The sequence below is a fragment of the Sphaerodactylus townsendi genome, linkage group LG06 (assembly GCF_021028975.2).
Source record: "Sphaerodactylus townsendi isolate TG3544 linkage group LG06, MPM_Stown_v2.3, whole genome shotgun sequence".
In the NCBI taxonomy this organism is placed as follows: domain Eukaryota; kingdom Metazoa; phylum Chordata; class Lepidosauria; order Squamata; family Sphaerodactylidae; genus Sphaerodactylus; species Sphaerodactylus townsendi.
This window is the reverse complement of record NC_059430.1, coordinates 46,836,303-46,853,077: the sequence shown is the minus strand read 5'-3', so window position 1 is coordinate 46,853,077 and position 16,775 is coordinate 46,836,303. Positions and strand designations below refer to the sequence as shown.

General features: G+C 42.2%; 1 protein-coding gene across 3 annotated transcripts in view; it reads right to left on the bottom strand.

Annotated features, from left to right (window-relative positions):
• The window catches only part of CDK17 (cyclin dependent kinase 17), a 119,583-nt gene extending 106,444 nt beyond the window's left edge, over nt 1-13,139 (bottom strand). Inside the window, exon 1 of one of the 3 annotated variants that reach the window (XM_048502341.1) lies at nt 12,794-13,139. The gene's annotated coding sequence lies outside the window, so the exon portion shown is untranslated. Of the gene's footprint in view, nt 1-12,612; nt 12,726-12,793 lie in introns of those variants that run through there. The other 2 variants (XM_048502340.1, XM_048502342.1) reach the window with 2 other exon arrangements.
• Nucleotides 13,140-16,775: the final 3,636 nt, after the last annotated feature.

Below are 16,775 nucleotides of genomic sequence, written 5' to 3'. Positions count from 1 at the left end.
AAATATGAGCAGCCAGTGTCTCCAGTGACAAACAAAAGGCTAATACGATATTGGGATGTATCAACAGAGGCATAACATCCAAATCACAAGATGACTCGTAGTACCATTGTACACTGCATTGGTCAGACCACACTTGGAGTATTATGTGCAGGTCTGGTGGCCTCACTTCAAAAAGGAAGCAGATAGAATGGAGTGGGTGCAGAAGAGAGCAATGAAGATGATAAGGGGCCTGCTGACCAAGCCCTATGGGGAAAGACTGAATGACTTGGGAATGTTTAGTCTGTAGAATAGGAGTTTGAAAGGGTACAAGATTGCTCTCTTTAAGCATGTGAAGGGCTGTCAGAGGAGAACAGGGAGCTGTTGGCAGAAGAGCACAGAACTCTTGGCAGCAGAGCACAGAACTTGCAATAATGCGTTTAAATTACAGGCAAAAAGATACCAGCTGGATAATAGGGAAACCATTACAGTAAGAGATGTTCAACTGTGGACTTGACTACCTAGGGAGGTGGAGAGGTCCTCCTCACTGGCAGCCTTTAAGTAGCAGCTGGACAAACGTTTATGAGAGAGTTCACAGCTGTGAGTTCTCTGCAGAAGGCAATATGTCACCTTGACGGCTGCTCTGCTCCAGATCTGCGGATTGCTTTGGAAAGCCTGCTTCTTAGCAATGACCCCTGGACTCTGCCCCTTGGACCTGTTCTCTGGATTTGTGTGTTGGACTTTGATGACCCTGTTGACTGGTGAGCTTTCTTGCGAACCCCAACACTGAACTCTAACCAGTGCTTGCCTGGTGCTTTAAAGACTGTTCAAGCTTGCTTAAATAAAGTTTGTAAACGTTTACCAGCTACAATCTATCTCCTGTGCTTCTGTGACAGCCAGCCCATGACATGATCCTTCATCAAGTAAGGGGTTGGACTAGATGGCTTGTATGGCCCCGTCCAAGTCTGTGATTCGAATGAGAAAAGCAAAGCAGACAAGGACTGAGGTCAAATAATGATCATCTTTGATAATTATCTGAAGACGAGGAAACAAGCACTTTAACAGACCAACAAATTCACATCTTGATCCACCTTGTTGAACTCAGGAATAAATTACAAACTTCTGCTGACTCACGGTAGGAGATGAATCTCATTAACCTTACACACAGCAAAAGAAAATGAAAAGGAGTGACTCCTTTCCAGATTCAGGTTGAAAAATGGCTAGATAAAAACATTAGCAGCTGAGTAACAGTGAAGCAAATAAACAGTTTGGTCTCCAAACTAGTTCAGGAGTAGGAAAAAATTGCCTTGAAAGACTGCTTGGATTGGATTTAGAAGGAAACTTTGATAATAGTTTAGAGGAACTGTATAAAATTAAATCACCAACATTGAGAACATAACTGCAGAAAGCAGAATTGTTTATTACTTGCTTAAGAGAACAAATGAGGTACATTAGACACAGTTTTGAGAGATGTGGGTTCAAATTCCTGATCAACTATAAGACTCAACCAAAAGCTCTGAAAATTCAGCCTCTCTTGATTTAATCTTTTTTCTTAAAAGGACCACAGCATCAAATGCTGGCTTACAGTGAATGGTGGTTTAAGAATCAGGATCCATGGTAGAAACTTGTCCTCCTTTCATCCCAGCCCACATTCCCATTCCTTTCTCTTATGAGCCTTAACCCTAGTTCTGTGACACATCTGCAATTTGGCGAAGGCTAGATATATTTCATCCTGACCAAGGTCTTCAAACCTTAAGTGCAAATCTTTATGACCACTGGTATAAACATAATGCTAAGCCATGGTTAAGCCTGTTTAAGGAAGAATAGAAGAAAATGTATGTCAGAGAGAAGAGAAACAGTGTATCCCCAGCACTGGCTCTGTACAACACAAACTTTGGTTTGCAAACTGATTCGGCATTAAGGTTACTTTCACATGGAGCTCTTGCCATTTAACCCCAACCCCAATCCCCTGCAAACACAGACCATCTAAACTGTATTTCTGGCAATCTTCTGGGTTTTTCCCAATTGGAACACTGAAACTCAAAGCAGATTTGAGAAAATGTAGAAGTGAAAATGTGGATTTCCACTTTTCCTCACTCATATCTGATGCAATTCCCCGCCATCATTGTTGGTAGGCTTTGGGGTAGATTTTTTTTTAAAGTAGCAGTAGTAAAGTTATCACTTTAATGCTAACATACCATAGGAATCTCCCTAGTAAACTACAAATAATTTCAAAAACTTACAAAACTTCCACTGGAGTTGGGGGTGGTAAAAGTAATGGGGGTGGGGAGAAAGCACAGAATAGATCTCCATGCAAAAGCAGCACTGCTGCGAATTCTTTGAAATTGAAGCACTTAAAGGAGAACAGGAAATCATCCCAGAGTAGAAACAGCCTGTGTCGGTACTATACTGTGATAAGTGCAAAAAAGGATAACACGAGGAAAATCCTAAGTACATGTAAGATCCTTGCAGGAAAAGCAGGATATTTTATTTATTTATTTTATTTATTTTATTAAATTTCTATACCGCCCTTCCCCGAAGGGCTCAGGGCGGTGTCCATCATTCAAATAACAGTTAAAATCCATTTCACCCCAATCCCAGTTATAAATGTTGTAAAAAAATAGCAAAGAACAAATTTGGTCTTGGAACACCCTTTTCCCTTGACAGTTCATTTATTTAAGAGATAAAGACGTTGGAAGAGATATTTGCCCTTTATTTGATCTCCACAACCCCCAATACATCAAAACCTGTCACCCCCATTCTCCTCTGTCATTTTTTAAAAGTGATTTCAGGCAACAGTGATGTCCATTCTAGTCTCATGAATTAAAACACATGCTTTTAGGAACATGGAACTGCTTCCATGTGGCAAAACTGTTTAGGACTGCACAAAGCATACAAAAGGTAGGAAATAATTTGCAGCCAAAACACAGGAGAACTGTTTTATTATCATTTCTGTTGTTACAAGATAGCAATGAAGAGTAGTTGTCAATGGCATTTCATCTGAATGGAGGGAGGTTCCAAGTAGGGTACCACAGAGCTCAGTTCCAAGGAGGGTACTTTTTAATATATTTTTTATAAATGATCTGGATGAGGGTGTGGAAGGACTACTCATTAAATTTGCAGACATCAACCTGGGAGGAGCAGAGCACATGCCAGAAGACAGGGATAGATTTCAACAAGATCTGAACACACTGGAAAAGTGGGCAGGTGTGAACAAGATGCAATTAAACAAGGATAAGTGCCAAGTTCTACATCTGGGTAACACAAATTATGAATATGCATACTGGATGGGGAATACACTTCTGGGCAGCAGTGTGCATGAATAGGATATCAGGATACAGACAGACTGTAAGTTAAACATGAGCAGCCAGTGTGCTCCAGCTCCATACAACCCTCATTTATTTTCATTTATTACATTTACTGGCCACCTTTCTTCTTTGAGGCTCAGGACAGTAGTTAAGGTGTTATCAACAGAGGCATGACATCCATATTGCAAGATGTCACTGTCCTTCCGTATACTCATTGGTCAGGCCGCATCTGGAATACTGCATGCAGTTCTGGAGGCCTCACTTTAAAATGGATGTGGACGGAACAGAGTGGGTGCAGAGGAAAGTGACAAGTGTTCTGGAGACCAAGCCCTATCAGGAAAGGCTGAGGAACTTGGCAATATTTAGTCTGGAGAAGGGTGTGTGTGTGTGACACAAGTTTGTTTTTTAATAAAATGTAATTATATTTTAACAAATTGTATTATGACGTTTTAAATGTTTTATATTATTTATTATACAGAGTCTATATTTTATTGTAAGTGGGCCCAAGTCCTTTTTGGAGAGTCCGCAGGATATAAAAGGAAATAACTAAATAAATAAGTATTTGACCTGTTGTCACTTAGAGGAGGTCAGGCCGCTGTTCTTGTTGGCAGCAGAGGATAGCACCCACAACAATAGGTTTAAAATACAGGTGGAAAAATACTGGCTGTATGTTTGGGAAAAAAAAGTTGGGTTTTTTTTTTACAATAAGTGGTGTTTAACAGTAATGTACATTAGAATACAGAAAGTATTAAATGCAAGATGGATTAAAGGAAGAAAATAAGAAACTGATGAACTCCCTCTCACTGGCAGTCATTAATTAGTGGTTGGACAAACATTTCTCAGGGATGCGCTAGGCCAGTGGTGGCAAACTTTTGGCACTCCAGTTGGCCATGCTGGCAGGGGCTGATGGAAATTGTTGTCCATAACATCTGGAGTGTCAAAGGTTCGCCACCACGGCTCTAGGCTGATCCTGCATTGAGCAGGGAGTTGGACTAGATGGCCTGCATGACCCCTTCTAACTCTATAATTCTATGATGGCTTAATTTGAAATTGTAATACTTAGGAAATTAAGATATTCATAGGACTCATGCAGAAACAAAGCACTGTAACATGCTTAGCACATGGTAAATCATATCATATAATAACGGCTAAAACACACAAAAATGTTTCAAAGTTTACAGATGTGTCTGGATTAATAAAACCTATGCTACTACAAAACAGCATTTCAGGGAAATGACAACCACCATCTTTATTAGGCATATAAAATAGACTCTAGTACGTACCAGACATTTGTAATGTACAAAGCAAGAGTAAGATCAAAACACAGGCAGAAGAACTGTGTCTAGCATTAGATGCTACTTACAGAGTTCCATCACTTGTAAGAGAAATTTTGCTACTTTTTCCAAGCGCATGATGCCTGTATCATTTAACAAAAATGACCACAAGCCTGTCATTTGTGGCTTGAAAACCTGGACTAGACAAAGAAAATGTAAGAATCATCTGAAAATATTTTACTGGTTAATTAAAAAGACAAAAGCATTAAGTGCTCCATCTAACAATAGTTCATTCTTCCATGAAGAAAGTTTGGAATTATAATTAGTCAAACATCCTCAACCACAAAAAATCCATAAAGCATAAAGTGATATGTTTCTGAAATTTTAAATTAATAGAAAAATTAAATAATATAAATCCTATCAACAGTCAGAAGAGCAACCATAAATCTGTGCTTATTTATGACCTGCCCATTTATTAAGCTTCCCCAGCAACTAGAAGTATTTATTGTAAAATGAGTCCATTCAAATTTTTAAAAATTATTTCTCCAAGTTATTTTTTGTAGTTTGGTTCAGTTAAAGCAGTGGTTCTCAACCTGTGAGTCACGACCCCTTTGGGGGTTGAACAACCCTTTCACGGGGGGCGCCTAAGACTCTCTGCATCAGTGCTCTCCATCTGTAAAATGGATAAATGTTAGAGTTGGGGGTCACCACAACATGAGGAACTGTATTAAAGGGTCGCGGCATTAGGAAGGTTGAGAACCACCTTAGCCCTTGAATTTATTTCTACTAATTCATTCTCTTAGCTTGCAACTGAGCAAAAGAAAAAAGGGTTTGCAGTATGAATGTTCTGCATTGGCTATATTTTCAGGTATTACTGCAAATAAATATGTTTCGAAGCAAGCTGAATACTTTGCCAAAACACTGCCTTTACTGAAAAGAGTCAGAGACTGGGGTGCTTTGGGATCCCATGATATTCTTTGAGCAGCAGGTCCATATGGCTGCTAAAAGGACCTTTCTTCAGTTATACAGAAAAAGAAAAAAACTGACCTCTTTTCAGGACTCGGCCAAACATGCATGCATGCTACCATAACTTCTAGGTTGGTTTATTCAATGTCATTATTGGCATCAAGTAAACCCTACAAAACAGTTTTACTTTAGGTCGATCATCTATGATGGATTATCTGCATCTTTTCTGAACAGGTTAGGACAGTGAGCTGTAGCTGCAGGACAAGTTCTGTGCAATAGGCTGCAGTCACTTTGTGAGATTATCTTTAAAACAAATAAAATGAACATCTGTGTGCTGTATTCCAGCTGCCCAAAGCTTCCTGTGGTTCAAACCCTCTCTGTCCTTTATTTTGTCTTATTTGCATCATTTATAACCCACCTTTCTCACTGAGACCCAATTCAGATCGCAAAATATTGAAATCAATCAGAAAAGTTTAAAATCAACCATAAAAAGGACCTACAATAAACAATGAAGTACAATGAACAGTCAAAACTAAAACCTTTAGAAAGGTTTGCAGGCAGCTGCAGAGACTCCTTGTTGAATCTGCAAGTTGTTACATGTGTTACATGTATTTTGTGATGGGTTGATTTAGTTGGCTTTTTAATTGTTTTTTTCACTCTTTACATACTGCATGTAAGCCACTTTGAGCTATACTTTTTTTCAAAAAAAATGAAACAAATATTTGTTATAGCACATGAAACATGACAAGAAATGAAACTGCATCAGCCAACTTTACTAGAAGAAATTATATGTTCTCATGTAAAATTTTTCCAAACCTATAACTAAAAACAGTCCTTGACAAATTTTCACTAAGAGCTAATCCCAAAATATAGAAAGCAGACTTAAAGCTTCTTGCCGCCTTGAGATAGGCTTTCCTGTCCATCCCCACAATCAGCGGACACAGTGGCTACTGGTTTTAAAGAGGAAGTGAACTCTCTGCTTCAAACAGCATAGAAAGCAACTGGTTATGAAATAAAGTCACCCATCACCAATGAATGGTGTACATTTAAGGTTGCATATAAACAAGAAATGACCCAAACTCAATGGATCCTTATTTTTATGTCTAAACATTTTAGTTCAAAATGACAAATAATTTTTCTACTTCCACTGAAAACTGCTGAGAGATCCTAAGATAAAGTAACTGCTGAAAATGCTGGGCACCACACAGACATTTCTAGATTTCATGGCAACCTGGCAACTGGGATTTGTCAAAACATGCGTAGTAGCCGCATACCAATGCCTAGTGCAGCCATAATAGAGGTGAACACTAATCATGATCCTATGCCTTAACCCCTGTGAAGATCACCAATTAAACCATAGCTTGGATTTTCAAAGGAAGCCCTATGCCAGATAGGCATGTTTAGGGACAACTGTATAGGGAGAGGTGCTGAAGAGGCTAGGAAGAACTTTTTACTCAGAGCGCTGCTCTCCCTAGCCCAGTGGTGTCTTCTCTGGCAAAAATACTGAAGGATCTCAGGCTGAGAGCTTTCCCTCAGAACCTTTAAAGCAGGATTTTTCAGGAATTGTACATGGGCCCTTAAGTAAAGAAATCATACATTATATCAACCACAAAATCTGAATTCCCTCAATAATCAGTTACTTTAGATTTCTTTGAATTTGCAGAGCAGTTATTCTTTCACAGAGACCATGTGGAAGCTTATCAAAGTTAAGGTACATTCAGTTTTGTTTTTAGTTACAACATAGCTAGTATTAATACCATAATATTATAGCCCAAGGAGACCCTATGATTCAAAATGCCGCTTTTACTTTCTTCAGGCAATTATGATCTAGTTTAAAATTCACACACACACACACACACCAATTAACATGAACAAAGGAAACCGCCAATGTTACAGCTATTATTAAGGCATATTTGGGTATGATTCTAGGTCAGTCACTGATTTAAATAGCTGCTTAAAATCTAAGTGTAAACTTCTGCCAATGCAACTTAAGCTTCACTCATTAAAAAGGAGCAATATTTACAATACTCAGGGCACTTTGTAGGAAATTTACAGATAAACAGTAAAGTAGGCTTCTGTGTCACTTTAGTCAGAATATTCTGCTAAAAGCAGCAACCCAGTCCTAAGAAAAGAAACACACTGTGATAGAGAAAGAATTTCGTTTTAATCAGCCTCTCCAAATAGACATTACACAGTGAAAAACATCATACTACAATATCCTGCAAGAATCTCACTAGAATATTTTAAATTTAACATATTTAAATATTTAAAAACTAATGTTCATGTTACATTTTCACAACCAAAATCCAAGGGGAACAACAACAGAGTTACCATTATGCTACATTATATCCTCCTAGTTCAGGGGTTCCCAACTTTTTTGAGCCCATGGGCACATTTGGAATTCTGACACAATATGGGAGAGGAGTACATGAGTGAGCTGGGTGGAATGGTTAAAATGTCAGATTAGGATCTCCGAAATCCAGGTCTGAATTCCCACCCTGCCATGCAAACTTCCTGGGTGACCTTGGGCCAGTCACACAATCTCAGACTCAAACCTGAGAAGTATTTGGATGGGAGACTCCTAGGAATATCAGGGTCATGACATGGAGGAAGGCAATGGCAAATGACCTCTGAACGTCTCTTGCCTTGAAAACCCTGTGGGATTGCCATAAATCAGCTGGGACATGACAGCAAAAAAAAAATGGAAGGCAGCGCTACAAAATAGCTGCTGCAGGAGGTGCAGAGAGCCACAAACTGATTGTCACAGCTTATTTTCATTAACACAGAGCAGGTCCTTGAGTTATGGTGGCAACTGCTGCCAAAGCAACATTTTTAAAAAAATCTGCACAGTCAATCAAATCTCCAATAGTCAATCACAAGCCCTGCAGGGCAAAAGCCCTCCCTGGCCCCACCCACTTCCTAAAAACACATGGTGGGTGGCAGAAAAGGTATGAGCAGGAACCATGGCACCCAGGGGCAGCACACTGGGGACCCCTGCATTAGTTAGATACAGAATTTTGTGGGCTACTCTGGAATAATCAAAGCACAATGTCAAATCTATTAATTCCTGCCAGAGCAATTAAATATGTTTATGCACTAAAGAACAGCACTCAACTATTATTACCAATCTCATCGTTAACTGCAACCATTGAAAATAAGTTTGATTTGTTATCTATGCCAGTCACTTAGTTTTAAAATATATTTGATTTAAGAAACATTACAGCTATCCGTGGATATTAAAGCTACCAACCTATGCACACTTATGTCAGATGAAGTCCTAGGGCATTTATTTCCAAGTAACCAAGCATAAGATATGGCTAATAAAATTTCTACTAAGGTTATCAAGAACTTGGCAGAAGGCCATCGCAGTAAACATCATCCACAGAAAAACACCAACTACATAGTGCCATTATGACATACTGGGATGTTATTAAGTATGCAACGTTCCTAAGCACAGGCCAAGTCAAAGTCCTGTACAGACTTCAGGATAAAAGTCTGGCTACCATGGTATGTATGCACATACTGATGCAACAATCTCAAAACAAACTCATTATTACAAAATTTTACTGCTTGGGTTTTGAAAGACAAAGATTTAGCAAAAACTACACAAAGCCAGACCATTTTAGAGAATGAACCTACCAGAGAGAAGTGACTGCAACAAGGGCACGAATTTTAAGTAATAAAAAGAAAGTAAGTATATGACTGTGCAATTCTATGAAGAGTAACTCAAGCCTTGGCTTACAGATTTTGAAGACAGGAAGTGACATGACATTAAGTAGAAGCCAAACAATAAGAGTTGTGGGGGATGGTGGAGAAAGTCAAGCAGGTTGTGGAAATGACCAATAATGAGAAGTAGTGAGACCAGGGTTTTCCAGATAGCCTAGGGATATTCTTATCAGCTCTCACCAGCATGGCCAATTGGCCATGCTGACAGAGGCTGATGGGAATTGTAGTTCCTGAACATCTGGAGAGCCGCAGGTTCCCTACCCCTGAGCTAGAAGAAGGTGGACTGGATCCATGTAAATGAAAATCATGCCTGAGTATTTCAAAAAATAAGAGAGCATTTATTTGATAGGAAGCTTTTCAAGTATGGACAGTTTTCTATACTCAATTATTTCTGTTCATCTATTTTTATTATATATATTCTGAAAATGGGAGGCAAATATTTAAATTAGGCATGAGCACTGATAAAAATTATTGGTAACATTTGGATTCGGGGGGTTTTAACCCAGAAATTTTCAGTAAAGCCAATATTAATCAGCTTTATTTGGCGATTACTGAAAATATTTGGATTAAAAGACCCAAATCTGAAATGCTTCGATTCTACCCCTCGGGGGCTTGAGAAATGCGGTGGGGAGGAGAGAACTATTCCTGCCAGTGCTTTCAATGAGGGCTTGGAAACCATCAGCAGGGATGATCAATGGAGCATTTGGCTGTCTGGTCCCCCATTGGGGCAAACTCAGCCCACTAGCTCAGCCTGCCATGGAGGATCTGGCTGTTCATTCCCACGCAAGTGCTTTCCAAGCCCTACAGCAGGTGACAGATTCATGGAGAGTCTGGCTATCTGGACTCCTGTTGGTGTTTTCCAAGGCCACAGGGCATGAAGCGCTGGCATTAAATTCTCTCTCTTCCTTCCCTCTCTGCTGGTAGTGGGGGGAGGGAGATTTTAAAAGACAATGTTGGATCCCAGTGTATTTGGCTTTTTGAATACACTTGGGTTTTCTGTGATTCAGGTTTACCAAATCACCAAGCCTAATTTAAATAAGCAATCTTAAAAGCCAATGCAGTGCTATATATATGATCAAGCATATATATCAAGCATGCATATTGCATGCAATAGTTGTTCTGAAGTCAGCAAATGATTACTTGTAAATTCAGGAGACTGAAAAACATTCATGTAAAACAATTCAAAAACAGGTTTACCTAAACCCACCAGCTTTGGTAATCATACTGAATGGGATGCCAAATTATTCTCAAAGTTCAACTCTGCCTGCTGCTGGAAAAGAAATGCTTGTAGTTCAATCCTGTGAATAGTTATTTCAGTCTAAACCCACAGAGATAATGGTCTTGGAGTGGGATAACTCTGTACAGGATTGCACTGCAAATCTCTCATCTTGCACTGCCTGGATTTCTGCCATTAGTTTCACTAACAGTGATCTTCTCTCACACATTACACTGTAAAAGTCATTCCACATCTTTCTAGACATGAGGTGACATTTAGGTCAGTGAAGACCCAACACTTTTATTTCACAATTTTACTCAGTTTTGTCCTGAATAAACATGGGGCTTACACAAATTTGCTTTAAAGCTGATCAGTTTTCCTGTTTGATGATTAAAGGGTTGTGTTTTTCCTAATGGATAACCTTACTTCCAAATCTGCAAAGGTAGACAATAATGTAGACTGAAACTAAGTTGTTTAAACTAGCAAGGAGCCAGCACACTACACTGGATAAAAATATTAGCTTTGATACCGGGAAAACAAGTGCAAATTCCTACTCAGCCACAAACTTTGAGTCTTAAGGTAACTATATTTAGTGCCATTTCACAAATTATGCAAAGAAAACCAAGAATATTGAGTGTACAATGAATAAGATGGCTTAACCAGCCACCCTTGGTTTCCTAATTAGTGTAGCTGTACAATATGTACACTTGTTACATTCACATTACAATTTTAGATGTACACCTAAGAGATATACACCAAAAAATACAGAAATGAAACAATTCCAAACTGCCTTTTTAAAAGAGTACAGTAGCAGTAGAAACCCAATAGCAGGTATCATATTTTAATCAATTTAAAAAGTATTCAGCCTGCCATTTTAAGAGAACAGCAGATTTGCAACCCCAAACTACAGGTTATGTTCAAATATGCAGGCACGCACACATATTCACACCTTTGCTTTATAATACTTTGTTAGATGTTTTCTCAAATGACAAAATATATAAAGATTCTTTTAAAAATTCTGGTCCAATCAACAGTTTTTTCTCATTGCCTCTGGAATACTGGCCAAGGTTAGCTGTTGCAAACAACATGCCGACTGTGGTTTAATCAAGTTTAAAATTCTTTGCTACCCAAATTGTTGCAATGAAAGAATCAACAGGGATTAAGGCCAGTCAAAGAGCAAAAAAGAAGTTAATCCGTTTCTGAGAACACCATAGTGTAAGATTTCTGCAAGAACTCTAATGGGGATTCATACAAGTAGTCTGTACTGTTCTTGCAGAATGGTCTGTTTTGCTCATACTGATGAATATCACATTAGAGAGCCTAAAGAAGAGGGAGACAGAGAGAGTTCATAGTGGTTTGGGGTCAGTAAGTGCTCATATAACCTGTCATTTAAAAAGCACTGGGGTGGGATGGGAGTGGGGTAGGGGAAAACCCTAGAGAAGGAAAAGAATGGCAGACTGGGCCATGAAAAAGGAGAGGTAGGGCAGTTACTGGGAAACGAGGGTCCTTCGCATTTTACAAGAGAGTATACCTAACCTTGCTCAGAGGAACTGGAACTACAGGGGATCTATCCGCGCAACGCTCAAATTTTGCCCACTAGTCGAAGAAGGCAGGCTACCAAAACAGGCCCTTCTCTCCCAGAGTACACAAAGAGGAAAACAATGTTTAATCCTTCCGTGTTATTACAGTCCCCATCCTGCCTTTATCCAAGCAACCTTTCCGAGGCGTCACTGACACCGAAGAGGCGCACACCAGCAGGTCACCTATACTCTCCACCGAGTCTGGAGGAAGGAAATGGGGGAAAGCCCAGGCCGGGAGATGAGAAGCCAGCTCTCAGCATGCCTGCCCCCTCGCCCGCACCCGTCCCGAGAATGCAAACCGGAAGGCGACCCCGCCGCCACTCTGGGTCCCACCAACATGCCCAGGGGCCCGACCCGATCTGCGGACTATTCCTCTTATCCTCCGCCCGACATAACTGGGGGGAGAAAAAAAGGAAAGTCAATCATCGACGTTTCCAATATATCCATTGCAATAGTCCGGACTGGGCTCCTGGCTATTGCAATGGACATATTTCCCCTCTCAACCCGCCTGGAAGAGAAACCGGTTTTGCCGGGGCCCCCGCCCCCCCGCCCGTCTCCCAACTCACCGCTCTCACGCGCCTGCCAGCAGCCTCTGCAGCAGATTCTGCCTTCACCGCCCGGGGCAAGGAAGGAGCGCCTTTCCTCCACACACACACACCCTGCGCCCCCGCCGAGCCAGGCCCCTGACCCGCACCCACGGGAGACAATGAAGAGCCCCCCACTCCGTCCGCTCGCTCGCTCGCTCACCCACCAGCAGCAGGGCCGCGTCTCCGCCGCTCCGAGGGCGGTTCTCGCCCTGCCGCCTTCTTCGCACGCTGCAGCCGCCTCCGTCGGCGAACTCCCCGCCCGCCAATGCCGCCGCCTCCGCCACACCAGCGGCTTCCTGTTCTCTCCTGCGCCGCGGAGAGGCGAAGGGGCGGGCGGGAGGCCTCCGGTCGCTTCCCTTCCCGGCGCTGGAGTCACTTTACCCCCTTCGCCAACATGGCTGCTTCCCAGCCGGTCCGCTCGCCGCCGCCTCCCCAGGCCGCCGGACTTCCCTGGCTCCGGATGCCGCTGGACGATTCAGCCGCCCAGCAACGCCGAGCTCGCCTAAGGGGGGGGGGGGGGGGAAGAGAGCGAGTAACCAGCCCAGCAGCAGCAGCAGCAGCAGCAGCGACCGCCGCCAATGCAGACACCGGAGCCAGCGCGACACCTAGCGGCCGGAGAAGTTGCTGCCGCTCTTGCGCGCCGGCCACACCGCCCCCCCCCCCCCCCCGGTTTTCCCTGCCGAACTTTTATGTTTGCATCTTGGCAGAAGGCCCGATTGTCTCACCGGCCCCCTCTGCCTTTTGTGGATGGTTTGGTGGGGAAGCCGCTTCTTTGGGTTTGCCCCGTGTCATGGAGGCGTTCCGAAAGTGGAATACTAACGCGCCGTGAAGTTTGCGCAGTACTTATTATTCCAGCTGCCCCCTGTTGTTCCCAATGGTCTGTTTTAGAGAAATTTGAGACTGTATTTTTAATTTTTTGGTGCCCCTTCTATTGCTTCTGCAGCAGCTTTTCCTCCCTTGCTCTGCATAGAAAGAAGCAACTTTTTCTCCCTCCCTGCCATCCAGCTTTTCGATGGCAAATGTTGCTGAATGAGTTTCAGCTAGTCTAGCATTCGGGTTCACCAATATATGACCTGTGACATATCATGATGTTCAGAACAGAGTGGTGAAGAACTTCTCCCCCACTGTTTTATGAGTTACCAACAGTTTTCATTTTGTATCTTTGTGGTTGAAAAAGTTTGGGTCAGGAGCCCAAAAGTGTTGTAACACTCTTCCAGGTGGACTAGAATGAGCTGGGAGAAACTTTGGGAGGTTCAACTGTGAATTTGGGCTTTCTCTCTGTAAAATTGCTGTGAAATGCTGTTTCTCATCATACTAAGTATGAACAATAAATACAAACTTGTTCATTGTTAGGATGTAAGATTCCTATGGCTGATTATATACTGGCTGTCTGCCCCACAGTAAGCATATGGTTCCTACAGGGCAGAGATTCTTGTACTGATGCCATTAAAGTTGCATTGGTGCAGGTCTCTGATGCGAGAGCAGGGAAACCACTGTAGGGCTTCTCCTGGGTGGCTCCTTTAAAGCAAAAACAAAGGTTGGCTAACTTTTTTAAAGGCCTCTAAAGGTAAAATCAATATTGCTTATAACAATATTGTGAAAGCTGCTTTCATGGCTTTTCCATTTTCAGGGAAAAGTCTGTTGTCAATCCCTGAGAGCTGTGCGGGGAGAAGGGGGAGAGATGAAAGCAGCCTCCACAATATCAATATCAGCACTATCGATATTATCTTAAAAGGATAATGTCAATCTTTCCTTTTGACTTTCGCAGTCTTTGCCTTTAAGCAACATGGGAATTGTATATTGGGTGGAAATGTGGTTTAAATGGTTTTAAATGAGAAAATAAGTGGGTCCCTTCAAGAAAATAAAATTTGAAGTGGGTCACACTTCAAGAATTTTCAGAACTATTATTGTAATTCTGATATGTGAGGCTGCTAAGACAAATCAACCATAGATTTTGAGTTCAGTGCCATCAGTGTGCTGAGGACATGCAACTCTCCCATTTCCATTTAATCCTGAGGTGGCATTGAAATCCTAAATCAGCACCAGGAGTGAATGAAGGATTGGATGAAGGTGAAAAATTGAAATTTAATTCAGTATAAATGGATGCAGGAATTGGTGGTTGATCTGTTCTCAGAGGGGAAATATTTCCTCTGAGGGGGCAGGTATTCAACTTTTGCGAATTTATGGATGTCTCTTTGTTGCTGGATAAACTGGTGACTGAAGTGACCAAGGATGCCTTTTACCTGCTTAATCAGGTACACCAGCTGTTGCAATTTTTGAAGAAATATGATTTCCAGGCCCAGTGATACATGCTTTGAGAAAAGCCCATTTCCACTAGTATAATACATTCTGTGTGGGGCTGACCATAGACGGAAACTTCAACTACAACAAAGTGCAGCACACTGGCGTAATGTCCATTGGGCAAGGTGGGCAGCTGCCCAGGGCATCACCTTGTGGGGGGCATCAAAATGCTGGGTTCGTTTTTGGATATTTTAGTGGTTTTCCATTTTTGGCCTGCAGGGGGCGCAGTTTTTAGGCTAGCGGCATCAAAATTTCAGCGTATCATCAGGACACTGTCCTTATGCTACCCCCCAAGTTTGTGAGGTTTGGTTCAGGGAGTCCAAAGTTATGGACTCCCAAAGGGGGTGCCCCTATCCCCCATTGTTTCCAATGGTGCCAATACATCCAAAAATGCGCCCCCTGCAGGAACATCCCAGAAATTTGCCCAAGAATCTTTGTTCTGCATTGAGTTTTCTGTATTACTGTCCATGGGGGTTGCAGGCTGGGGGGGGGGACATTTCTGAAGGCACAGTCTCAAAACTTTCAGGGTCTCATCAGGAGACTGCCCTAATGATACCCCCCCCCCCAGGTTTGGTGCAGTTTGGTTCGGGGGGGGGGCAAAGTTATGGACCCTCAAAACTGTAACCCCCATCTCCTATTAGCTCCCATTGGAAACAATGGGGGATGGGGCACCCCCTTTGGGAGTCCATAACTTTGGACTCCTTGAACCAAACCTCACCAAACTGGGGGAGTAGCATAAGGACAGTCACCTGATGATAGGCTGAAATTGTGGTGCTGATATGTCTAAAAATGCACCCACTGCAGGCACCAATGTCCTGGTACCAAAAGAAAATTGGTCGTGGTGGAGTGGCCACCCATGGGGGGGGGCATCCAACTCAGGTTTTGCCCAGGGCTACAGTTTGCCCAGGGCTGCCTCGTTACGCCCCTGGCGCAGCATCAGAAACTGTGCCAATGCTCCCCAAAATGAGCACTTGATACCAGTGCTGCTATGTCAGCAACATTTTCCTTCTCCTCATGATCTCCCCATTCTTCTACCTCAGCCTCAGGGTTGCCTTCTTGTTCACTCCTTCTGTTCCAGCTTGCCTCCCTCTACCTGTGTAGCTTACATATCCATCCTGTCTACTCCCCTTTTTTCTTGCACCCATTGCAAATGGGGGTGAGTAGCTAGTAGATGAAAGAAACAGTTCTAGTTTCCCCTCTTCATCTGCTCTTGGCTACATTTTTGTAAGCATGCTGTCTGTTCTGGGCAGCAATGGTATTGCAGTTTCTGTCCACCTTTCGAAAGATTTATGTCAACCTTTTGAAAGATAGTTGTCAACCTTTTGAAAGATTTGTACTCCAAATTAGGGAGCTTTCCTACAAAATGTGTTGGGGTGTGTGTGAGAAACGCTTTGTACATGACTATTCTACAAACCACTTGATTTGTAAAATCCACCTGATTTATAAAACCCTTTATTGCAGCTCCTGGCTATTACATATATAGACAGCATGTGCATGTGAATGCTTGAAGGAAGCATATGGGAAGTCAGATGTAGTAGGGAAGGGAGGAAGAGCCAAGGCAGGGCATCTTGCCTGGTGACTTCCAAAACTTAGGTCAGTACTACTGGGCTCTCTTGGAAAAGAACAAACATGTCTAACAGTGCCATTTGTCTAAGTCCTTTGAAGTCAATGGAACCAGAAGGGAATAACTCTAGTTAGAACAGGCCTGCTATCTTTTTTATCCTGTCCTGAAACATTGTCTTCCCACTGCCACTACTCCCATAAACTGCTAATGGTGACAGTGACAATTATTCATGCACTAGCAGTAAAGCCAGCTGTGGCAAGAAATACAGCAGGCTCTA